Genomic DNA, 27,383 nt, shown 5'->3' with positions numbered 1-27,383 from the left:
CACACCCGACCCGCATCCTCCTCCTCCTTCCATATCCCACATGCCCCGACCGCCAGCGTGACACCTTCCACCCAAATCACCGACCCCTCCACCAAATAAGCACCGCCCTAAGCCATGGTGAACGCAGTATAGGCAGGAGCTCAAGGAGCATTTGGCAGCGGAGAAGGAAATCGCGGCCGCACGCGCGGATGAGGTCACGATGGCTGCCATTCGTGCCGACCCCCAGATCTCGGAGGAACACCTTGCCATTTGCTAGCTACGCCGGTTAACCATGCTCGGTTTACCTATTGCTTCTGCTGCTCCTGCCTTTTCTTAACAAATTCTAGTGAATTGTGCTATCTAATTTTACCATGCAATCTGTTGCTCTAGTGAATATGTTCTATATGTCGTGCAATGTGGTGCTCACTTATTAATTGTTTGGTTAATTAATTGTCGTCTTCAGTTAACTATTTGGTTCAATTCTGCAAATGTGATGTTCAATTCTTCAGGCTGCAATTTTGTATTGTCTTCCATGTGAGAAATAAATCGAATTTATCTTTACAAAATACATGAGAAACGAATACAATTGCTATATTTCCAAGTTGTCAAGCATGCTTGGTTTGGTTAACTGTCTGATCTTCTAGTATGTTATACATTGTGCAATGTGGTGCTCAGTTAACGTTCGGTTCATTTGTCGTGGTGTTTAGTTAACTGTTTGGTTCAATTCTGCAATGCGATGTTCAATAGTTGTGGGTGCATTCTGTTTTGTATACAATGTGAGAAGTAAATCGAATTTGGCTGTACTAAATACATGAGAAACAAATACAATTGCTATATTTCCAAGTTGTTAAGCATGCTTGGTTTGGTTAACTGTCTGATCTTCTATTAGGAGTATGTTATATTGTGCAATGTGGTGCTCAGTTAACGTTTGGTTCATTTGTTGTGGTGTTTAGTTAACTGTTTGGTTCAATTCTACAATGCGATGTTCAATTGTTGTGGGTGCATTCTGTTATTATATACCATGTGAGAAATAAATTGAATTTGGCTGTACTAAATACATGAGAAACAAATACAATTGCTATATTTCTAAGTTGTTAAGCATGCTTGGTTTGGTTAACTGTCTGATCTTCTATTAGGAGTATGTTATATTGTGCAATGTGGTGCTTAGTTGATGTTTGGTTCATTTGTTGGGATGTTTAGTTATCTGCTTGGTTCAATTCTGCAATGCAATGTCCAATTGTCGTGGGTAGAATTTTGTATTGTTGTGCATGTGAGGAATAAATAGAATTTGGCCGCACTTAATACATGAGAAACATATACAAGTGCTATATTTCCTAGTTCTTAATCATGCTTGGTTTGGATAAATGGGTTTTCCTTGTGGCTTGAATTAATCTGATGAATATGCAATGTGCTTATTTTCCATCAACATATTTTACTGATAGCATGCGAACCCTCACTTAACCTGATGACTAACTATCTTATATGTGTTGCAGGGAAACAATGGGAAGCACTGAGGTTAGCACATGCATGGTCTGTTGTCTAATAGCACATTATTGTGCAATTGCAGGAACCATTCTAATATTTAGGTTTTTAACAATTTGGTCTTGCACATGTATGTCCTGCTGTTAGAGGTTTTGATCCGTAGTTCGACCCTTTTAGCATTTGGGAAATGAGTTGTCCATGAATATCAATCAAGTCAAGAAACTCAGAAAGATTGTTAGGATAAAGAAATTAGTGACAAAAAACAACAAGATCTTTGTCTGCACAATGAAGAAGACATCAGTTCACTACAAGATGGTACTAACTATTATACCTTGCCTTTTTTATTCCTTTGCCCCATTTCCAATATAGAGAAGATATTTATGCACATCCTTGTTTTCAGGCCTTTCTAAAGCAGTTCACTGATGATTACCTCTCAAACCACCTTTATGGCCAGGAGGCGAGGAAGGTTTTCATACAACACCCATGGTTCAATATTGAAGTGTTCCTGAAGAGGACGAAGGATGGACGGTCAATAATCCACAGGCACTGGCCTAAAGTTGCAAAGACCTTCCACATCAATGAAGGCTCAATATTCGCCTTCCGCTTCAGCAGTTTTCCAGATGAGATGCATGTGTCTATGTACCGTCTATGATGCTAATTTCAAAAGGTTCTAGATGTTGCATGTGAAACTTGATGCTGGTGCAGTTGTGTAATGGGGTAGTTCAGTGCTGAAGCTATATGATGTATTTCAATTATGAAATCCTGCTTCCTTAATATGGAAATGTAATATATTGTGTGCTTAATATGAAATGTCAATTAGATTAATAAATGGATTATCAATAATAGGGAAATTAGCCTGCTAATGGCCAATTAGCCTGCTAATTGGGTTCTTCTATTGCAAACGGTTATTGAGAAAACACAGTGGGCGATGACCTCAGGCAACGCACACAGTTTCTAGGAATAAGCCGTGTTGGATCGATGAACAATCACACACGACATCCTCTTGAAAACTGTTTGCGTTAGGCCGCCTTGCGCAAACGTTTACCACATAAAAACTGTGTGTGATGGACAGCCTTTGCCACATAGTTTCTTCTATGTACCCTATGTGATGCATTCAATAAAGCAAACGGTAAAATTGTTAATATCGTGTGCAATGGCAACGCTATCACAAACGATTTAATGGGGAAAATTGTGTGTGATGTACCTGCGAACGGAAACGTTTTCCTTGGAGCGACTGTGTGGGATGTATATACGAACGGAAACGTTTAGTGGGGACTGACTCTGTGGGATGTACTTACGACCAGAAATGACTTCACATGTACAATTGTATTTTTTAGCACTACTGTGTGTATATCCGTATTTGATCGCTCGCCAGTCGCACACGACCTCATTTTGCCGAGCGTGTGTGCTAGGAGGGCATATCCCCGACGGTTTTCTGGGTTGTGTGGGAAGGATCCCCCTATCGCAGTCACTCACTAGGCAACAGTTCAGAATGCCATCGCGAAAAGGGCTTAAAAACCGTTTGTATAGCACCTCGCTATACCAGTGCAAGTACAATACTGGGCTATAAGCCCGCTTATGTGGAGGAGAGAAGCATTGAAAAAGTGAAGGAGTGCTCTACAAGAGCCCGTCTCTACGCGTGCTCCTAGGTATAAAAAACAATTGTGTCTACAAAAAGAAGGCAAAAAACATTTGAGAGGAAATAGATAGAGAGAAAGTGAGAAAAAGTTGTAACCTTATAGCCAACCTTATAGTCAACACTATGGTACATGAGGAAGGAGGGAGTTGTGCACATGCCAAGTTCACTAGGTTGTCGTGTTTCACACTTCTCCGTCGTAGCAGTGGAGACAATAGCTTTCATAAAAAATAAACAATGAATACTCCTTGCTCGTCCTCGACATCGGAAAGAATACTTTCATTCGCCGACATGTGGGACGTCGACCATCCTAGTCCACTTGCCATGCACAAAATTATCCTGGTCCACCCCAGTCGTAGCGCAGGCCCAACCTTTCCCACTGTAAGTTGGTTGGACCAAGGCATGACTTCATTGAATACGCTTCTTCAAGAAAACTTACTGTACCCGCAATACTGCTACCACACGCGAAGACTAGACGGCATTGTAGCACGTCATATCACTGAAACCCACTAGGCCAAACTAGCCCGCCTAGGATTTGTACGTCTCTGTACTCCTATGATTTTGTGTTCTCAAAAAAATATCCTTTGTCAATCTAACAACTAGGAGTAGAAAGAATTGGAGGCCTCCTTTGGTTCATAGGATCGGAATTTTATAGGAATAGGAAAATCATAGGAAGTGAGATGACATGCATCTCAATTCCTATAAAGAAAGAGATGTTATTTGGTGCATAGGATAGGAATTTCTCCATTGAGTCTAGGCTAATTTTTTCCTCCAAAATGTGAAGGATTGATTCCTATCCTACATAGGAATAGGAATCCATTCCTATAAACCAAAGGGCTTCAAAGGAATTTTTCCTTTGCAAATCCTATCCTATAGAGTTCCTACAAACCAAAGGAGGGTGGAGGGTCTTTCTCTCTCTCTAGATCTATCTCTATCCCACAACCCCTCTAGCACACGTACACACTCTCTGTAGCCACTCCGAAAGTATGACGTCACTACACATTCACGCTTCCAACAAAAAATTTACACATTCACGCATGTTACAAGCACGTGCCAATTTTGCTGGCTATTAATGTGAATGTATCTATGAACCAACTCTTTGAGTTTGATGTGAATTAATGTATAATTGTGGACTATTGTCTGTTCGATCGCTAAGCCTACAATTTTAGGAGCTTGGGCTATTGGCTGACCAACGACGGATCAGACCTATAAGCGTACCACGAGCTCATCAGCCCCAACGTTTCTCTTCAGTGAGTGTTTGCAAGTACTATAGCTCGCACAGTAGCTAGCCTACTAACACCAAGAATCATCAAACAAGCCCGGCTAATATGATAAACAGTTCAAACTTACATCTAAGCATGCCATATATTACATCAAAAGCTGGTGAGGATACATCTGTTTCCATAACTCAGAGAGGGTTCGCATGATTCACTATCAAACAAAAGTAGCAAGTACCGCCCACACAAGACAATGCACTAGCCCTAAGATGGTTTGATAACACACATCATTCTGGTAATTAAACACAATGCAAACTACCTTGAAGGATTAGCGCGACCAACTATTTCTCATCGATCTCTCGGGCAATGACCATAGCACGAACAACGGCATGGGAATCGATCTCTGGGGCAATGTCCACAGGACGGACCACGACATCGGAATCGATCTCCGGGGCGATGTCCAACGGACGGACAGCGGCATCGAAATTGATCTCCGGGGCGATGTCCATAGGACGGACCGTGACATTGAAAATGATCTCTGGGGCGATGTCCACAGGACGGACTGCGACATCAGAATCATCAAGAATTTCCACCGGCACCAGCACAACCCTAACATATTAGCAAGCACATTGCAAAAAATAAAAAACCACAACTATGGTAAGCCATTTTTTTACCTTGTGCAGCTCACCGGGGGATCCCATCCCTCCGAGGGCCATCTCCTTAATGGGGGCCATCGCCTTGCCAGGGAAATACCGCTTCTCAACGGTGACTATCTCCTCAAACTCGGCCTTCAGCCTCTCATTGGTGGCCATTAGAGTTTCTAGGGTAGGCACGGTGGGGCCCTTGCTGTTCTTCCAGCTTTCTTTGAGGAGTTCGTCCGCCAACGTCGTCAACTCTTTGGCCAGTGCTTGTTTCTTGGAGTTCTTCGTCTCCATGGGTTGGCCCGCCAACATGGCCAACTCGTTTGTCGGTGCTCGCTTCCTGGAGATCTCTATCTCGAGTGGGTTGTCCGCCGACAACTCTTTGCCTAGTGCTCCAGGATCCAGCAATAAGTGGACAAACAAAAACCAATCGAAAGGAAACCACAATCACAATGAAAACGGGAAAAGAATAGGCTGTGAGAATCGGTCGGTGCTTCGCAAAAAGAAGATTTTTGGAATGAATATATAGAAGCATCACTGATTCGCACACCTTTTCATCGGCACAGAACAAAAATGGCAGAAGTGAGTAGCCTGGAGTGAGGTTTTCTTCAAGTAGGGGAGAAAGGACTTCAATGAGCGTTCCAGTGAAATGATGGTTGCTTCGTCCAGTCCAAATTCAAGGCCACTTTACCACTGCTTGTAAAGGTGTGGGTTTTGTGATATGACGGGTCATGACGGCCATACCGGGGTGACTGGTGAGTCTCAACTATAGCACCTCGCTGTGATTTGGTGGATGAAACGTGGGCCCGGATGCTTGATGTCCCGCATGTAATAGAGCGGCTAGTCATATAGGAGTTTGGATGACAGACGAGGAGCTCCGTCCTAGTTTATTGGTCCCTATGATAATCTGTGCCAAATTTTGACTATAAATTTAACTAACCAAATGTTCATGCATGTCACAAAAAATTACATCATTGAAAACTATGTTCAAATACGAATCCAAGGATATAATTTTTGTTAACATGCAGTAACATTTTGTCAGTTAAATCTTTTGTCCAAATTTAGCACAAATTACAAAGGGGCCCAATAAAGATTGTACTCTCACATTTTGTTTTGAGGATACTCCCACATAGAAAATATAAATACTAATTGGTGCAGCCCACGTTTCTGATAATTTTAGATGTGGGCTTGTTCACAATTTTTACGAGGCGGTGGTTGTTCACTTAATGGAGGGTCTAATACCAGACTTGAACAATACAAAGTGCGACCTGGCACATCGTACCACTTGGAATAAGCGGGTAGCTATCTCAAAAAACAATCAACAACTAAAAAAACGACGACCTCGCACGTACACACTTTTAAACGATTGTTTTGATGGAGTGAAAAAAAATAAAACTACCCCACTATACGTATATATATAGGCAGGAGCCTCCGTGCTTGCTTGCTAGCACTACTAGGGAAAAGGCTAGCAGCAGCGCGGGTTTTAGGTGTATCAGTAGCGCGGGGACCGGCGCTACTAATAAGGCGCTATAGCTAACACGTAGCAGTAGCGCGTGCTCACCGGCGCTACTGCTATACAAGTATAGCAGCATCGCGCTTCGTGGAAGCTTGCTACTGCTAATAGCTCTAGCGCGTGTTGCCTGGACGCGCTACTGCTATCATGGCGCTGCTGCTAACTTTTCTGCACTCGCCACTGCTAACTTTAGTAGTTTTTGTTTTTTTCCTGCATATTTGTTTTGTATTTGAACAGGCTTTACACAAGAATCTTTAGCAGATACAAATGTCATCATGATACACATACCAATGGCTGCGAGACCACAAATGTAATCATAGCATATACGTACAAATAGTCTCATCATAATCATCATCCAATACAAAGTGGTATGTCGTCATCATCTCGAAAATAGCGATACATGCAAGTCTCGAATACTTGCAACTACAACGTCATCCATCTAAACAATGGTATATGCGAGAAGAGCTATCACTATGAGTGAGAGCGGAACTATGCAGTACATGAGGCGGCGGTTACGAGTCCTCTCTCGCGCTAGCGTGAACCTCAAGTAACTAGCTTCTCCTTCTTGTCTGCTTTTGAAGCCTTTATGGCTAGCGCCTGAGACCCCATTCACTTGCGCCTGACACTCAGGCCACTCGTTGTACACCCCCGGAACCTTCCCTTTGTACACGACATAGCACCGCCATCTCGCCATCAAGAAACTAGGTACCTGTTAGAGATGCATGTTCATCAAGAGGATGTACAATCATATGCAACAAAATATATTAGAGCAACACGAAAAAGAAAGGGTTAATTAGCAACTAGATGCAACATACACTATGCAAACTAATTAACTAGAGGTACGCAGGTCATCATACCCAAACAAACAAAGTAGTGTTACACAAGTTCGGCAGGGACCGTGGACATCACAAAGTTTCATCGCTACAGAAAGTATACAAGTTAAACCGACACATATCATCATCATCGGCATCGTAAATCACTAGAAGTTCCATCCTTCCATATCATCGAGGATGGACCCTAGCTTCTTGAACGGCGTGAGGTCTTGATGTTGCATGCCTATGCGAGTTCGGTCGTCAGCTCGCGATATAGGGCCGTGGTGGAACATCCCCTTCTCATCGACGACTTCTTTCATGATGATCGTCGCAGTGTCCCTTTGGATGCGAAAGAAGTCATCTCTAATTTTATAATCCGCTTCTCCATGAGAGTCTAGCCACTTGTGGATATGTTCATCATTTCTGCTTGTCATGTGAAGCTTTTGGTGATCCGTGTTGAACTCAATCATGAGATGGAGGATGTAGAATCCATCCTTCTTGCTTGGTTTGGGACATGGATGCACCAGAAGTTAGTTTTATGCGCGAAACCCATCTTCTTGTTCCTTTGTTTCCTGGTCTGCACGTGGCCACCTCTAATGCTGAAGCCTTGGAGAGCATCATCCAGAATATTCATTATGTGGGTGTAGTCCTTCTTCTCGTAGTCTTTGGAAGGGTCGAAATACACGGCGTGGGAGACTTGCGGGTAAAGAACGATAAGGACGGCACGCCCGTTGCTGCGGGGAAAAGATACCTCAAATTATTCTTCATATGAGTGAGAAAGAATGATTGAAATGTACGAAAGGGTTGTCCGGAACTGACTTACTTTGGATGATAAGGCAGGAGGACAATTTCCTGGTCCTTATTCTGTACCATGAAGTTTTGGAGGTAGTCCCTAGAAGTTTCACGCTCAAAGTCGCCGAGACTCAAGAAAGACTCGTGCATGTAGTACGGATCCGCCACACAGATTTGCGAGACTTCTTCTCTCTTCATGACAGAGCTCATATGTAGCGCAAAAAGGCGGATGATTGTAAAATCGAGCCACCTTGTCAGAAACATCTCAAAGATATGGTCAAACCGCAGGAAGAACACCTCCGCGGGCTGTGTGTCGACGTAGCACATGAGCCGCGTATGTCGGATATCCTGGATCCTTCGGGGCTAGTAGGCTTTTCTCAGTCGACAGCACATGGTCGTGCAGTCTCCAGAGATCCCCTGATAGTGCCTCCAGTGGTTTCGATGGTAGCATCGGCTCACCCATGAGATGGAACATGGCCGCACCTTTCACGGGTACATGCTCTTCAGAATCCATCATCTGGCTGCTATGTGCTCTGGCTTGTTTGGAGGCAGCTATCTTCCCCGATCTCTTCCTCTCCTTTTTCTTGGGCACACCTTCCAGACCCTTCCTTAACCTCTGCCCCAGTGTTCCCGGGCTAAGCACTGTACGACCCTTGGCTAGTTGAGCCTGTGTTGAGGCGGCATTTTCAGGCGTGTCCCGTGAGGATTTCATGAAGAGAGACTTTTTGCAATCCCTGCTACGACCTTCCTGCCCGGGGAAATCATCCATATCCTCATTAGCATGCTGATAGCCCGATTCATCATATGGTTGACTCATCATATATATGTCACAGTCATACGCGTTTGTATTGAGGAAACCCATTGGGTTGACCTCCGTCTCCTCATCCATTATATGTTCTATAGGACCGATTACATCAGCCAGTACTATTGCACCCCCTTCATCACGTCGTCCGCCACTCTCACCTGACACTACATGAGTTGGTAATTGCGTAGATGGGGTGGTGGTCTCCGCACATGGTTGTTGATGTGTGGTTATTGGTGTGCTCTCGGCCGGCTCTAGACGAATAAGATTCTTCGGCCATAGCAGCACCCAACCCTTGCAGTTTCCAATCCGTGGCGGGGTCTCGTCGTCCTCTCCCACAGGATGTACTGGAGGAGGCAAATGCTCGTGCCCTGATTTCACACTGGACAAGCTAACCCTGAAGTGCCCAACGGGGATCGGCTGGCTGTGGAACGTGGGTTGCAAGTGGTTCATTATCATCCCCTTTCCCACGTCCACCTTCTGGCCTTTGATCAAGTAGAGTATGGTGCACGGGGTTTCTTTGGCCTGCAAACACATATGTCTGTGGTGTAAAACATCCGAAAGGCAATGAAAATGGAATATTATATATATATATATGTTGGTGCGACATGTAATTACTGTGACAGCGTCGAGCTCAGCCAAAGACGAAGGCCCACCTAGCGCGCCAGAGACAGAGGACGGGCTACTATGAGCGGGAGCGGCTGCGAGAGGAGGCCTGGTTGCATAAGCAAGTGATGGTGCGGTGGTGTTGTTGTTCATGGAGTTGCTCCCAACGAATCTGAGCAACGGGAAATCATGTACCGTCTTGTCTGGATTTTCCTTCGTCCAGTTGATGATAGCTGGAACCAAGTTAGTAGCAAAATCATTTCTGCAGGCAGTTATAGCTGCATTGACTGCTTGCAGTAGCAACTCATTTTTCTCCTCGGCTGTTTTTTTCGCGTCCTTAGCTGCTTTTTTCTCGACCACAAGCTTCACCTTCGCGTCGTTGTCCGCCTGACTAAACTTCTTTTTCTGCTTCTTGGCCTTCGGGCCCTCGTTGTAAAACACCTTCCACATGGCGCCGTCTCCAGCGCCGTGCACACGACCATATTGCGGCCGCTGGCCCAAAGGGAGTCCCTTAAGTTCGTTCAAGGCCCAGTTGAGAGGGGTGTCCCACTTGGGCCTCATCAGAGAAGTAGGGCTTTCGGCTGCAAGCTGGTGTTGCTTCTCCTGCAGAAGGAGCATGAACCGTTTAGGAATGTGTAGTCGACTAGATATGGAGCTAAATGTAAGGTGGTAAAAGAATAATTACCAGTAGTCTAATCAATTTCCTCGTGATCTTGTACGTGTAAAAAACCTTCTTTTCCTTGTCCCACTTGTAGCGGGCCCTGATGAAGTCACGCTCCAAGGGGTTGGTGAACTTCGCGAAGGGGTCTGGGAGACCCGCGGCTTCATGTTCCGCGTCCTCCTTATCCCATATGGGCCTTTTACCGAGGTAGCCACAGCTTCTGAGGCGATGCTTCCCCGTGTTCCTTTGCTGAAGGCTCTTGAATTTCGCAGCCTTAGCCTTGGCTGCCTCGGTAGCGCAAGTGTCCTTGAACTTTTCGAACTCTTCTACCGTAAGTGTCGGATTTTCCTCCAGAATCTTGGACAGGGGTTCCTCATCCTCAATAGCTCGTTTCACCCTCCCTTTCCAGGAGGCTAAATCATTGCTGAACATGCCCATGGCGTGATTGTTAATCTTTTTCATCTTCGGATCATCCCACGGTTCTTCTATGTTATCATCTCGGTCGGGGAACTTGAATCTCTTGTGCAACTTCGTTAGGAGCAACTGCGTCAAATGTTCTTTACTCCTTAAGTCATCATCGTTGATGCTCGCGCATTCCCGTATGATGCATCCTACTTGGTTCCCATAGCACTTGCGAGGTTCTTCTGGCTCTAATGGCTCAAACTTGCCAGGTGCCATCTTTGTGATCACTAGTCGTCCAATCCCTAGTTTGTTAGGTTTTCGTATCCTCTGCTTCTTCTGCTTCTTCTTTTCGGTAGCGGCATCGGCGCCGGTACCATCCCCGCCGGTATCTTCCCCACCGGTACCTTCCCCGCCGGTCTCGGTGCCGCCATCGGTCTTGGCGCTGCCATCGATGCCGGCGCCATCGGTGTCGATGTCGGCATTAGTACCATCATCGAGGCCGACATGCAAACCTTGCTTAGCAGTCAAATAGTCGAGGTACTCTTGTTCACCCTCATAATCCATCTCGTCTGCATCTTGGTCAGAAGGCCCAGTTTCTTCGTTGTTCGACATGTTTCCTATGATTAAGTCTCCTCGTTTAATTCTAAAAGTATGAAAAAATGAGAAATGACATAAAAAAGAAATCTATGTAGCACTCGATATGCCTACTATCTAGCACAAATCATGCCAAAATTCACGGAAAATTTTGGCATGACCTTTGCTAAAAATGGACATATCGAGCGCCTGAAATTCACCGGAACGGAAATGAATCAACATTCCGTCGTAACATAGGCCACTCGGATGATTTACCCTGCACATAATCATCATTTTCCAAATATGACATGTCCGAAACATCACATGTCCAAATGACATGTACAAATTCCAAACATGACATGTCCAAAACATCACATGTCCACATATCACATGTCCAGTTCAAATTTGCATATAAATTCAGCCTACCTAAATTCTGCCTTTTCTTTATTTGGAAAATTGCTTAAATGCTGCCTTTTCTTTTAACTACAATTGCTTAACCCTAAATTTCTGTCCTAATTTAAAACGAACGGTTCATAAAAAACTAACTAAATTCATAACTAAATAGATAACTTAATTAACCTACTGCCCTAACTAAAAACTAAGTAAATTAACCGAAGAACCCTAGCTAGCAGAGAGAGGAGGAGCGCTGGGGGGGGTGTTTACAGAGGGTGCAGGGGCGAGGAGGCAGACCCGACGACGACCGAGGTTGGGAGGGGAGGAAGCAGAGGAGGGAGTTGTGGCGCGTTGGGGTCGGGGGCGAGCGCCGGGGTCGGAGCCGAGGCCGGGGCCGGGGCCGGGGTAGGGGCCGGAGTCGGGGTCGGGGGCGAGCGCAGGGGCGCGGCGAGGGCGGGGGCGAGCGCAGGGGCGCGGCGAGGGCAGGGCCCCGGGAGGATTTGGGGGGAAAAGAGGCGGGATGAAGCAGAGAGAGTGAGGATTTTGGGTTAAGTGGACGTGGCAGTAGCGCATTTAGAGAAAAAGCGCTACTACTATTACAGGTAGCTATAGCGGTTTTGTGCAGAAAGCGCTACTGCTAACTTGACTAGCTGTAGCTCTTTTTCAGTAAAGCGCTACTGCTATAACCAACAGTTTTTCCTCCATTTTCTCTCACTTTTTTTTTCCGAGAGCAGTGAACGAAGGGAAGGCGATATATATTGCATCATTTGACGGTTAAATATGTATACAAAATAGGAACATATGTATTACATCATTGGACCCATGCATAATAATGGCTAAGTGTGTATACAAAATAGGAACATATATATATATATATATATATATATATATTACATCATTTGACCGATAACATACGGTTCCTCAGCGTTGATGTTTTCATTTTTGATTCAGCTTCTTTCCCTTCTTGTTCGTTGAAGAATAATTGAGCCCCTCATTGTGACTTTGCCTTTTCCATGGAGTACGATTTTTCTTAGGTAATGTAGTATTGATTCTTCTTTTGACGTATACTTCATCATCATCGTCATCTTCCCTCATTGGGTTGCCGTACTGATCGTAGTCTTCCTCGTTGGCGACTCCATCCATTCCAATGATGTTCCTTTTGCCTCTCCTCACGACAACACGGCTGGGATTGCGCGGGTCGGTTATGAAGAAGCATTGTGTCACGTGCTTAGCGTGTACCCATGGCTCATTTTTTGCGATAGCGTTCACGGTAGTGCTCTTGGCATCGGGTATAGTCATGGTAGTGAAATGCCGGTTTTCTCTTTCGACATTCTTAGCCCATCTGACATGGAACATCGTCGTGTTGTGCAGTCCAGAGTAGTCAAGCTCCCAGATCTCCTCGACCCTTCCGTAAAATCTTTCAGTTGCGCCATTGTCGCTGCCGGTCATGCATTCCATCGTCACCCCTGAGTTCTGATCATCACTGTCCATATCTTTGGCCTTCGTGTAGAACGTGTATCCGTTGATATCGTATGCCTGATAGGTTAGGAGGTTGGGCGAGGGGCCATGTGCTAAGGCATATATGAGCAATCCATCCTTAGAGCCCTCCTTCGGGGGATTAGCAATAATATGCTCCTTGAACCAATGCAGGAAAGTGGAGTTGTGCTCTCTGTAACTTCGGGGTCCGTCCTGCATACCCCCCGGTCATGATACTTCTTTGCGATAATTTCTTTGCGCAGTGCCACGAAAGGATCTACCTCGTCTAGGTGTTGTAGCACTACCAAGTTTGCTATGTCAAAGTCGCTGCGTCGATCTGAGTACGCCACGTGCAGTTCCCTGCGACCGTTGGAGTGACCTTCTCCTTCGAGCCTCCCATCGTGCTTGTTAACGGGCAAACCAACACTAACATCAGGCGGCTGGTCTTCGCCATATAGAAAATTCTCGCAGAAAGAGATGCACTCTTGTGTCAGATAGCCCTGGAGGATGCTTCCATCCGGACGGGACATGTTACGAACGAATCCTTTGATGATCCCATTCATCCTCTCAACCGGCATCATGTTGTGCAGAAATGACGGCCCAAGTCTATTATGTCGTCCACAATATGGACACACAGATGCACCATCACGTCAAAGAACGCGGGCGGGAAGTACATCTCAAGCTCATTCAGTATCACAACGATCTCTTCCTGTAGCCTTCGGAGCTGCTTCAGACTGATCGACTTTCGAGAGATGATGTTGAAAAAGTTGCAGAGACCAATAAGCATGTCACGGACGTGCTTGTCCATTATCCCTCTAAGGGCAACAGGTAGTATCTGCGTCATCATCACATGACAGTCATGGGACTTCATCCCGCTGAACCTTTTCTTGTCCGTGTCTAGATATCTGCTTATCTTGCCACAGTAACCGGAACTAACTTTGATTCCGGTAAGGCACTTAAAGAATTGATCAATCTCAGCCTGACTTAAGGTGAAGCAAGAAGGGGGGCAATAATCCTCTTTCTTTATTTTCTTGCCCTTCTTCTCCCGCGCCTCTGTCTCTGTCTCTGTCTCGTCTGACTGTTTACGGGGCGGCATGTGCAGATCTTCCCTGATTTTCAAATCTTGCAAGTCTTTTCTTGCCTTCGGCCCATCCTTGGTCTTATCCGGCATGTTCATCAGTGTCGCGAGCAAGCTCTCAAGGACATTCTTACAGATGTGCATTTGATCAAGGCAATGAGGTGTATCGAGTTTGTGCCAGTACTCCAAGTCCCAGAACACAGACCTCGTCTTCCATACCTTCAGCAGCGGCTCCGGCGCCTTTTTCTTCGTCTTTCCCGGCATTGGGCACTCCTTCCAGTTTTTCAACAGCTCATCGATTTCGGCACCGCTCCGCTTACGTGGAGGTCCTCGATGCTCAGAGTGACCATTGGATAGATCTCCATGGTTTCTCCACGGGTCGTCCTGTTCGAGCCATCTTCGATGCCCCATGTACATGATTTTCCCAGACCCGCCATCTTTCCTTGACGTTAGCTACTGAGACGTCGTATCATCCATGCACACATGCATCCGCAATATCCATGGCACACCTGGCCTGCGACATATCCGTAACCGAGATAGTCGTGCACCGTCGTGATCAGCGCGACTCTCATGTGGAAATACCCGCCATTGCTAGCGTCCCATGTCTTGGCCAGTGTTTTCCATAAAGTGTCTAACTCCTCTTGAAGTAGCCCAGATACAAATTAATATTATTTCCTGGTTGTTTCAGCCCTTGAATAAGCATGCTCATGTGAATGTACTTCGACTTCATGCACAACCAGGGGGGAGGTTGTACATCCATACAAACACGGACAATGTGCTATGGTTGGTGTTCTGGTTGCCAAACGGATTCATGCCATCGGTACACGTGCCGAGCACGATGTTCCTTGCATCACATTCGAAATACCGATAGAAGCTATTCAACGCTCTCCACTGGCTTCCATCCTTGACGTGTCTCAGATTTGGATCATCTCCATCGTCGGGCTTCTTCCTCTCCGCGTGCCAGCGCATTAGCTTTGCTTCCTTGGGATCTACGAAATACCGCTAGAGACGGGGAGTGATCGGTAAGTACCATACAACTTTCTACGGAGATTTCTTCCCGGCCTTCTTGTATCGAGAAGCATTGCACACCGGGCAACTTGTTTTTTCCGCGTGCTCCTTCCGATAAATTATGTAATCGTTGATGCATGCATGGTATCTAACATGCGGCAGATCAAGAGGGCACATGATCTTCTTGGTGTCATCAACACTAGTAGGAAGTAGATTCCCCGCGGGAAGAACATCTTTAGGTACTTGAGATGCTCATCGAGGCTAGTGTCGGTCCATTTGTTTTTAGCCTTCGTCTTCAGGAGTTGGAGCATGAAACTCAAGCGGGTCACCTCAGGATTGCAACCATCATACAATGGAGTGTTCGAGTCTACCACTAGTTGCTCTAGCTTAGCCTCCTCTCTAGAAGCAGCTCTCTCAGTACTCGTCTCCTTGCGAAGCAGTGCTTGAACATGAGGGTCCCGCACGATTGAACTTAGTACCGACGAACTCTGCTGCGTGGAGTCCACGTTCTCTCCGCCAACATGTCCAGCCCCTTCTCCTCCGCCATGTCCGGCCCCTTCTCTGCCGCCATGTCCGGCCTTTTCCCCGCCGCCATTATCGATCATCTCTTCGTCTTGCCCAGTGTCGTCATTGGCTGCCCCGTCGGCATCCTCAACATCACCATCCTCATCTTCAATTATCCACCGAGTATAGCCATCCATGAAACCATTCATGAGCAAGTGCGCTTCGACACGACCTTCGTCATAGGGGTCAAGCCAAACTATTCCTTTGCATCTTCGACACAGACATAAAACCTCTGTCAGGTTATTTTCTTTCATGTCCTGCACCGCCGACCTCAACCACCTGTCCACCATCGTTCCACTGACCATCATGAACACCTGCATGGGTGTAATAAACAAATTATTATAAAAATGCGTGCATGCATCAAAGTCATACAAAAATTCGGCATGACCTTCCCTGAAAATAGGACATATATAGATCTAGAGTTTGCCCGGAATTCGCCCAAACGGAAATAAATCGACATTTCGGCAAAACATAGGCAACTCAAAAGCACAATTTGGCGTCAACTCATGCCACACACACAATTTCCATCATATTTCCCAATAATTATCATATCACACACACAGATACACATATTTCCATTTTGCAAAAGCATGAAATTTTAATCACCTCTATCTCGAGATCGAGCACACGGTGTGGGATGATGATGTAGGGAGATCAAAAGTGCACAAAGCTCTTCTTGACAAAGAAAGATCTAGTTAGGGGGCAAATAGGTCACTTAACTAAATGCTACATCTACCTAGCTAGCTAATTTGGGAGGAGACAACTTCAACTAGTGGAGGGGGAAGGAAAAAAAGAAAGGAGATGCATTAATGGAGGTGGTGTAGTTAGCTAGGAGTAATGAAGAGAGAGAAAGGTAGGTAGAAGAGGGAGAGTAATGGGGGGAGAAGTATTGAGGAAGAAGAAGAGTGAGAGAGGGAGGATGTGGGAGGTAGGGGAAAGGGAGGAGAGGAGATGGGGAGGGGGAGGTGGAAAAAGGTGGTGGGGGCTGTGTCTTAGCAGTAGCGCGGGAGCAAAAGCGCGCTACTGATGTAAATTTAGCAGCAGCGAGCTTTCCAATCACGCGCTGCTGCTAAACGGGCCAACCGTGTGGACAATTTCAAAATTAGCAGCAACGACGTGACTAAAAAGCGCGCTACTACTATGCCATTAGCAGTAGCGCGCTTCTTGACACGGCGCTGCTGGTAAACTTAGGTCGTTGTGTACTGTCGGTGGATTTTTGTAGCAGCGCGGTTTAAACATCACGCGCTACTGCTAATTTACGTCAGTACCGCGCTTTCCCTAACCGCGCTGCTACTAATCAGCAGGAGCGCCTCTTTTTGTACCGCGCTGCTGCTAACATTCTGTGTATAAGGTTTTCCCTAGTAGTGTAGGGTTGTTTTGTTCACACACTCTCATCCTCTCCAGATCTAAACAAGATAGCGGTGGTAACACTGTCTTTCTATCCTCACCGCTGGTTACAGATCTAGACATATCACCCTCCGCCTGAAGGGGAGGAGGGGCAGCGTTTAGGCCGTCGTCGACAGTGAGGGAGGACACCCACTGCCGGCCGCATCGTTATCTCTGGCCGAGCGCCAGCGTGGGAGGTCCTCCGATCCCTTCGTCACTGCCCTAGTGTGGGTGGATCCGGCCTCCCGCCGCCCACCTATCCACACCCCGATGACCTTCAAGTATATCTTCCTTCAAAACCAGCCTAGCTCTACTTCCCCAGCTCGCTATTTCATTGCATGTGCATCATTTTCTACCTCTCAGCCCCCCTCGTAGCTAGGCTCGATCGGATGGTCCGATGTCACCTTTTTTTCTATTGTTAGAGGTAAAGCTACTTCATGGAGTCGAATCTTGTACGTGGATCAAACAAGAAATAAAGGGGGGAAATTTAGTATGTACATCGGACTTGGTACAAACAGGAAAGAAACGGGGTGAAAGTAGTACAGACTAGTCATCCAACCGGTCTCTTGGTCGAAAAGGGAAATATAGGGGAAACATTGTACATAGTGGTATGACCAGGACTAGATTTGCTATCCACACATATGAATAGGTGGCTAGAGTGAACAAAAATGGGACCAACCGAGATATGTTTCATGGATGTTTGTTTCTCGGGGCAACAAACTCTGAATCAGCACTTTATGCCCCGGTTTAGGTACATGGTGCTGGACTGCTGGTGCACCCACTGTCCCATGCCCTTACAGAAAATATTTAGCTGTTCTTAATCTAATGCCCCTGGTAAAATGAAGCCATGCTACTGTTATAAGCCATGACAAGTTTAACCAATTGTTTTTGCTAGTACTTTTTTGGGACTCTGACTGGGTACTCTGTAGCTTTTTGTGCAAACAGGGATATCCATTTCACCTCGTTGCTATTGCAACCTTTTGGTGCACTGCACAAAGAACTTCTTAAAAGAAGTGACTTATGTGCTGTTTAACTTGAATGTCAGAATGGAACCGTTGGTGCATTTCAGTGGAACTGCACAAAGGGAGATCTATGTTCCAATCTTCATCCTCCATATTGGCACCATAACCTTCCTTTAGGTAAGAACGATACTTAATGCATGTGTTCACCTCTATTTTGTGACTGCCATGAGAAAATAATGCTATTGTTTACAAGTACACTTGTACTCCCTCACTGACAAAACCAATTCTGAAATAGAAGGCCAATCATGTACTTGGTTTCACCAACTGGTGAGGAGAAAGAGAAACATAGCATGAAGACGAAGACGAAAACGAAGAAGAAGGAGGAGGAAATGAAGAAGATCACATGATGGTACCGTCCTATGTTATCCTGACATCTTGCTAGTGGTATTGTATTGCTGTGTTCCTACTAGTCTTAATTTACTTGGAAGACTAGCAAGATGCCCGTGTGTTGCACGTAACATCAAGATGCATTTGTATGAGTAGTTTATCTTGTGAGAGAAAAGGATGAATGAGGGAAGGCCTTATTTGCAAATGTGGAGAGGGGTGTGGGTATCTTTTTGCAAAATTGCCATAGTTTCCTTCCTATCCATAAGATATAAAATCAGACGGCCTATATTTGTAAGTGCATCTAGTGCCCCTTAGTGATTTTGGTGTATTGAAGACTTATAGGTTAAGGGACTAATGTGTTTGTGAGTGTACACATGGTCTATTAGTCTATGAGGAGTTTGATATTTACAGTGAAAGTCGACCCTGAAAATGAATGTCTTCAGTTGAAGACTTTGGTTTTCTAGAAGACTTTGAAACTAAGGAAATTTGTGTGACCTTGAAGACATCGATATTGATGCGAGGATTGTGAAGCGTGAAGACTTTTCTTTTTGTAGTTTCATTTTCTCTTTCTTGAGTCATAGGAAACACCGTACTGTTAAAGGGGGTCGAGGTAAAACTAAGGAAACACTTTCCAAGTGATGCTCATCTCAAAATCCTACACCTACCCAATCCTTTTGAGTGAAGCCATTGGAAATCTCATACAGTTCAGTGAATTTCTTCAGTGACAGAGACGAAGATCTTCTGGTCTCTTAGGAATTTGTTCTGACTGAGGAGTTAGGAATTTGCTAGTGCGGATTGCCTACAAGTGAGGAACATGATAGCCCTGAGGAATTTGAGAGCTCAGGTTTCTGACCGTTGTTGTGCTATGCGCCAGCTGTCCCAAAATATCCTACCCACCTAACGGTCATATCATTGAAGGGAATTTATGTCTTATCATGTCGGGCTGCTCCCTAGGCTATATATAGCCGCCCCCTACAACCACTAGTTGGTTGGCTGCTTTGAGAGAAACTGACACTTGTTATTGAGAGCATCCCTGATATGTCTCCAACGTATCTATAATTTATGAAGTATTCATGCTGTTATACTATCATTCCTGGATGTTTTACAATCATTTTATAGCAACTTTATATCATTTTTTGGGACTAACCTATTGACAGAGTGCCCAGCGACAGTTGCTATTTTTGCTTGTTTTTTACATCGCAGGAAATCAATCAAATGGAGTCCAAACACCGCGAAACTTTTTGTGGATTTTATGGACCAAAAGACATCCAGTGGGCCAGAGAAGCACCAGGGGGGTGCCTCGAGGGGGGCACAACCCACCAGGGCGCGCCTGGGGGCCCAGGCGCGCCTAGGTGGGTTGTGCCCACCTCGGTGGCCTCCCACACCCCCTCTTTGCCCTATAAATTCCTAAATATTCCAAAAACCCTTGGGGTTAACCTACATCAGAAGTTCCGCCGCCACAAGGCTCCGTAGCCACGAGAAACCAATCTAGGCCCCGTTTCGGCACCCTGCCGGAGGGGGAAATCATCACCGGTGGCCATCTTCATCATCCCGGCGGCCACCACGATGAGGGAATAGTCCACCCACGGGGCTGAGGGTTTGTACTAGTAGCTATGTGTTTAATCTTTCTCTCTCTCTCTCTCTCGTGTTCTTGAGATGTCACGATCTTGATGTATCGTGGGCTTTGTTAATACAGTCGGATCATATGGTGTTTCCCCCTCTCTGTCTTGTTGTGATGAATTGAGTTTTCCCTTTGAGATTTCGTTGTTATCAGATTGAATACTTTTATGGATTTGAGAGCACTTGATATATGTCTTGCATATGAATACTCGTGGTGACAATGGGGTATCATATTGATTCATTTGAGATATGTTTTGGCACTCAACTCACGGATTCCTGAGGTGACATTGGGGTAACCTATGCATAGGGGTTGATGCACGTTCTTGTCTTTATTTCTCGGTAGAAATCTTGGGGTACTCTTTGAAGTTCTTTGTGTTGGATTGAATATTATGAATCTGAATTTGCTTTGGTGTTATTTTAGTACGAACTCTTGGTTAGATCGATCGAAAAGAATAGCTTTGAGGTGGTTTCGTACCCTACAAACAATTCCGTCTTATGTTCTCTGCTAGATAGGAACTTTGGAGTGAATTTTCATCGCACTTTGATGGATGGTTATATGATCCAATTATCTTAGCATTGTTGAGAGATTGTACTAGTGAAAGTACGGACCCTAGGCCTCATTTTCGAGCATTGCAATTCCGTTTGTGCTCACTTTTATCGATTGCTACCTTGCTATTTTTATTTATTCAGATTATAAAAATATAGTTCTACCATCCATATTACACTTTTATCACCATCTCTTCGCCGAACTAGTGCACCTATACATTTTGCCATTGTATTGGGTGTGTTGGGGACACAAGAGATTTCTTGTACATGGTTGCAGGGTCGTTTGAGAGAGGCTATCTTCATCCTACGCCTCCCACGGATTGATAAACCTTAGGTCATCCACTTGAGGGAAAATTGCTACTATCCTACAAAACTCTGCGCTTGGAGGCCCAACACGTGTCTACAAGAATAAAGTTGCGTAGTAGACATCAAGCTCTTTTCTGGCATCGTTGCCGGGGAGGTGAGTGCTTGAAGGTATATCTTTAGATCTTGCGATTGAATCTTTTAGTTTCTTGTTTTATCACTAGTTTGGTTTGTAAAATAAAACTACAAAAAAATGGAATTGCGGTTGCATCATATTGTTCATCTTTATAATGTCTTTCGTGAAAATGATGGAAAGGAAAATTGGGCTCAGTTGATAGAAGAAGAATTCAATAGAATGTTTGGTATAAATGATGAGCATGATTGCAATGTTGTTAGTATGAATTCTTTGAATATCCATGATGCTAATGATATGCAAAGCCATAAGCTTGGGGATGCTATATTTGATGAAGATGATATTTTTAGTCCCCCAAGATTTGATGTGCAAATTTGTTATAATGATTGCATGCCTCTTATTTATGATGATTATAATGATGAACGTGGATTCGGAGAGGTCATGACTTTATTTAATGATGAATCCACCATTTTGGATGAGGCTTCAATTGACTATGAGAACAAAGTTGCTATCTATGATGATTATGGTGATGACATGTATGCTATAAAGAATAATGATAACTATGAAACTTATCATCATGATTTTAATTTTCACTCTCATGATAGTTATTTTGTTGAGTTTGCTCCCACTACTATTGATGAGAAGAAATTTGCTTATGTGGAGAGTAATAAGTTTTCTATGCTTTCGTGTCATGAAAATAATGCTTTATGTGATGGTTATATTGTTGAATTTCTTCATGATGCTACTGAAAATTATTATGAGGGAGGAACATATGCTTTTACATTTTGCAATAATATCAAGTTTCCTCTCTTTATGTTGAAAGTTTTGAAGTTATGCATGTTTTGCCTTCCTATGCTAGTTGATTCTTGTTCCCATAAGTTGTTTGCTCACAAAATCCCTATGCATAGGAAGTGGCTTAGACTTAAATGTGCTTGTCATGTGATTCATGATGCTCTTTTTCATGTTTAATTTCTTATCTTTTATGCGAGCATCATTGAAATCATCATGCCTAGCTAAAAGGCATTAAAGAAAAGCGCTTGTTGGGAGACAACCCAACACTTTTACCTACTGTTTTTTGTGTCTTCACATGATAATGCTACTATAGTAACCATGTTTTACTGCTTTTGTTTCACTAAAGTGCCAAGTAAAGCCTTTGGGATAGTGTGGATGATAGTTGACTTGATTCTATGCAAAAACATAAACTTTTGCTTCTAGAAATAGAATTGTTTAAATTCACTGGAACGTGATAAAATTATAATTTTTTACAGATGATTGCTATGCAAATTCTGTACGATGTCCTAATTTTTTAGAATTTTTGGAATACTATAAGTATGGTTATTCTGCAGATCATTACAAACTGTTCTGTTTTTGACAGATTCTGTTTTCGATGCATAGTTTGCTTGTTTTCTAGTTTCTGTGGCTTATATTGCTCAATATAAATTGTGGAAATGATATGATACAGTAGGCATTGTGTGGAAACAATTATGGATCTTGTCTTTGACAGTACCAAAGTGAAATGGTTTGCTCTTTATCATAGTAACCCATCTCATGAAGTTCCATTAAGTTTTGTGTGATTGAAGTTTTCAAGTTTTGGGTGAGATGTCGATATGAGGAGAATAAGGAGTGAGAAGACCCTAAGCTTGGGGATGCCTAAGGCACCCCAAGTTAATATGCAAGGAATATCCAAGCAACTAAGCTTGGGGATGCCCCAGAAGGCATCCCCTCTTCCGTCTCCAACAATATCGGTAATCTTACTTGAGGCTATATTTTTATTCGTCACATGATATGAGTTTTGCCTGGAGTGTCATTTTATTTTGTTTTGATTTGCTTGCTGTTATTTATAATAATGTTTTGCATCTTTCATTTGAATAAAAATGTCAAGGATATCCTTCACCATGCTTATTTTGCAAGTCTACATGTTGCTTTTTGAAAACATAAAGTTTATCGGTGTTTCAAAAATTCCCCAGGAAAGTCAAAATGAGATAAAATGTTGAAACTTTTTGCACAATAAGATCTGATAAATTTTCTACAATGTGTTAAATTTCAGAATTTTTTAAGTTGAATAAGTATGGATCCTCTTGCATTCTTTACAGACTGTACTGTTTTGGAAGATTGCTGTTTTGGTTGCATTGTTTGCATATGTTTGCTCGTTTAATGATTCTATTTGTGAATAGGACTATTAAATATGCAGAGGCATTTAGTATGCAATGTTGAATAATAATATTTGTGATGTGCTACAGTGGGGAATGATAAGGTTTTTGCATTGGTTTATACTAACTTATCTCATGAGTTCTTGTTGAGTTTTGTGTGGATGAAGCTTTTAAGATTTAGGGAAACCGTGATATGAGAGGAATTAAGGAGACACAAAAGCTCAAGCTTGGGGATTCCCAAGGCATCCCAAGTTAATATTCCAAGAAGTCTCAAGCATCTAAGCTTGGGGATGCCCCGGTAGGCATCCCACCTTTCTTCTTCAACCATTATCGGTTAGTATCGGTTGAGCCTAAGTTTTTGTTTCTTCACATGTTGTGTGCTCTTGTTGGAATGTCATTTGTTTTTTTGCTTGCTATTTTAATAAAATACTTAGATCTAAAAGTTTTTAAATCAGAGGGAGTCCTCAAATAGCTACCCATTTACATAACTACTCGATTGATCTTTACTTATATCTTTTTGGAGTAGCTTGTCATTTACTCTTGTGCTTCACTTATATCCTATGAGTAAATTGTCGAATAAATTGAACGTAATGAAGTTGAAATTATATGTTCATATCATGCCTAGTGGTAGCTTCACATTGGATTTAGAAAGTGAAATCTTTTGAGGCTTGACAATCACAATATTTGTCATACAAGCAATTCATGAATGATTAGTAGAAGGAAGAGAACTTTCACATGCAAATACACTATCTTGGAAATCATTTGTGTTTGTGAGCCCCCATCAAAATATTATATGCCAAAATTGTTGATGTTGGACAAGGAAGACAACGTAATGATTTATGTTTGTTCATATTCACATAGAAGTTATATTTTGATAGATCCTTCAACATGTGGTGCTTGCCCCCATCTTTGCTAGCCAAAAATTCCGCACCAAGTAGAGATACTACTTGTGCATCCAAAAACCCTTAAACCCAAATCTTATTTTCAAGAGTTCACCATACCTACCTAAGGATTGAGCAAGATCCTTCAAGTAAGTTGTCATCGGTGCAATAAGGCAATAAAAATTGCTTCTAAAAGTGTTAGATCATTTAGTGTAAGAGAAAATTGAGCGTTGTACGAACTTGTGATGGCAAAGAACAAAAGCGACAGACTGCATAATAAAGCTTGCTATCATAAGGGGCAATATAACGTGATGTTCTTTTGCGCTAAGGGATTGAGCATACAAACAAAAAGCGCATGGCAACCTCTGCTTCCCTCTGCGAAGGGCCTACCTTTTACTTTTATGTATTTACTTTCATGCAAGAGTCAAAGTTTTTCTCTCTATTCCTTTTTATTTTTCTCTTTTGGCAAGCATCATGTGGTGAGGAAAGATTTAGGAACATATATCCAGTTGGGTATGGGTAGCATGAGTTATTATTGTTGACATCACCCTTGAGGCGAATACGTTGGGAGGCGAAATTATAAGCCCCTATCTTTCTATGTGTCCGGTTGAAACGTTTTGCTCATGTGTATGCGGTGAGTGTTAGCAATCATAGAAGACTATATGATGGTTGAGTATGTCGAGCTCTTACTTAGGCTCTGTTAAATAAGTTGAATTGCAATTGCTTGGTGACTGAGAACATAGGTTGTTGAGTTTCAAGAGAATTCATTGTTTGAACATTAACATGTGAACTGGTTGCTACTTTGTCATGATGAGTTTTATGAGAAAGAATTGTTGTTATGATGCTAGCAAAAGTGATTGAAATTATCATTGATCAAACTTATGCACTTTGCTAGCATTCACACTTCATAAATTATTTCTTTTTATCATTTACCTACTCAAGGACGAGTAGGAATTAAGCTTGGGGATGCTGATACGTCTCCAACGTATCTATAATTTATGAAGTATTCATGCTGTTATACTGTCATTCTTGGAAGTTTTACAATAATTTTATAGCAACTTTATATAATTTTTTGGGACTAACCTATTGAACCAGTGCCCAGTGCTAGTTGCTGTTTTTTGCTTGTTTTTTACATTGTAGGAAATCAATATCAAACGGAGTCCAAACACCGTGAAACTTTTTGTGGATTTTTTATGGACCAGAAGACATCCAGTGGGCCAGAGAAGCACCTGGGGTGGTGCCCCGAGGGGGGCAAAACCCACTAGGGCGTGCCTAGGGGACCAGGCGCGCCCAGGTGGGTTTTCCCCTCCTCGGTGGCCTCCCGCACCCCCGCTTTGCCTTATAAATTCCCAAATATTCCAAAAACCCTCGGGGTTAACCTAGATCAGAAGTTCCGCCGCTGCAAGGCTCAGTAGCCACGAGAAACCAATCTAGACCCCGTTCTGGCACCCTCCCGGAGGGGGAAATCATCACCGGTGGCCGTCTTCATCATCCCGGCGGCCACCACGATGAGGAGGGAGTAGTCCACCCTCGGGGATGAGGTTTGTACCAGTAGCTATGTGTTTAATCTCTCTCTCTTTCTCTCTTGTGTTCTTGAGATGTCACTATCTTGATGTATCGCGGGCTTTGTTAATATAGTCGGATCATATGGTGTTTTCCCCTCTCTATCTTGTTGTGATGAATTGAGTTTTCCCTTTGAGATTTCGTTGTTATCGGATTGAATACTTTTATGGATTTGAGAGCACTTTATATATGTCTCGCATATGAATACTCGTGGTGACAATGGGGTATCGTATTGATTCACTTGATATATGTTTTGGCACGCAACTCGTGGCAGTACAAAAAAAAGACACATCCGTGACATTTTGGGCCGAACGATATTTTTTTCTGTCATACATATGACACTTCTATGACGATAATTGTGACAAAACCCGGTATCATCATAGATGTGGTGGGCTCCTACTTCTATGACAAAAAATCATGATAGAAAATGGGCTTTTCGTCCTGGGCGGGCCGGAGACGCAGCTGCATGACATTCTTTGGGCCGTCCATGACGGAAAAAACCGTGGTCGAAGCGAGGGGGAGGAAAATTTCGGGGAGTTCCCGGTTACGGTGGGAGGTCGGGGGCCGAGCGATTCGCGTTTCTCTCGTACACGTACGCGCGTGTGTGCGAGGCGTTGGCTCTAACTGAACCCAAGCGAGGCGTTGGGCTCTAACTGAACCCGAGCGATTGCACTGCAAGCTACGCGTTACTGAACCCAATCGATCGATCGATGGCTGTTAACTGAACCCGATCGAGCGATTCCTTCGCTACTGCTGCTAACCGAAGCCGATCGATTGGATGAACAGTGAGCGTTGCAGGGGGGTTGGATGAACAGTGAGCGGTGGCGTTGCCTCTGGATGAACAGGACCCCGTGGTGTGGAGGGCTGGATGAACAGTAGACGGTGGAGGGGTGCCCGTGGAGGGGTGGTTGAACAGGACCCCGTGGTGTGGAGGGCTGGATGAACAGTAGACGGTGGAGGGGTGCCCGTGGAGGGGTGGTTGAATAGGACCCCGTGGTGTGGAGGGCTGGATGAACAGTAGACGGTGGAGGGGTGGTTGAACAGCAGCCGGTGGAGTAGCGCGCGGTGGAGGCTGGATGAACAGGAGCCCGTGGAGGCTGGAGGAGGTCGACGGTAGCCCGTCGAGGCTGGAGGAGGTCGACGATGGAGATGAACAATATCCCGTGGAGTCCCGTTTTGCGGTACGCCACACCCCTCCCGATCAACAGGACCCCCGTTTCGACCGTAGCGCTCCAACACAAGTCCGTTTCCTCCGTTTTGCGGTACGCCACACCCCTCCCGATCAACAGGACCCCCGTTCCGACCGTAGGAGGTCCGTTTCCTCCGTTTTGCGGTACGCCAGACCCCTCCCGATGAACAGGATCCCGTTTCGAACGTGGCCGGTGGAACACAAGGCCGTTTCCTCCGTTTTGCGGTACGCCAGGCCTCGTTTCCATCGCCTGTTCCGTCCAAGCCCTCCCGATGAACATGACCACGCATTCCGTTCCGACCCAGCCGGTTGGCTCCCACGTGTTCTGTTGCCTCCCGATGAACACGACGCATTCCGTTGCCTCCCCATGAACACGACGCATTCCGTTGCCTCCCCATGAACACGACGACGACGCTGTTTCTCCGTTCCGACCTAGCCATGTACACGAGCCCTGGCCGTACGTATGCGCGAGTAGGCGTTCGAGACCCTGCCTGTATGTACGTACGTGGCCATATTTTCATTCTTGCACCCTGGCCGCTGTATGTACGTGTACATGCTACGTGTGCGCCTCTACTACGACACGTACATGCCTCTACTACGACACGTGCGTGCCTCTACATCGACCAGT

Source organism: Aegilops tauschii, chromosome 2, assembly GCF_002575655.3.
Source record: "Aegilops tauschii subsp. strangulata cultivar AL8/78 chromosome 2, Aet v6.0, whole genome shotgun sequence".
Lineage (NCBI taxonomy): Eukaryota > Viridiplantae > Streptophyta > Magnoliopsida > Poales > Poaceae > Aegilops > Aegilops tauschii.
This window is presented reverse-complemented; position numbering follows the sequence as displayed.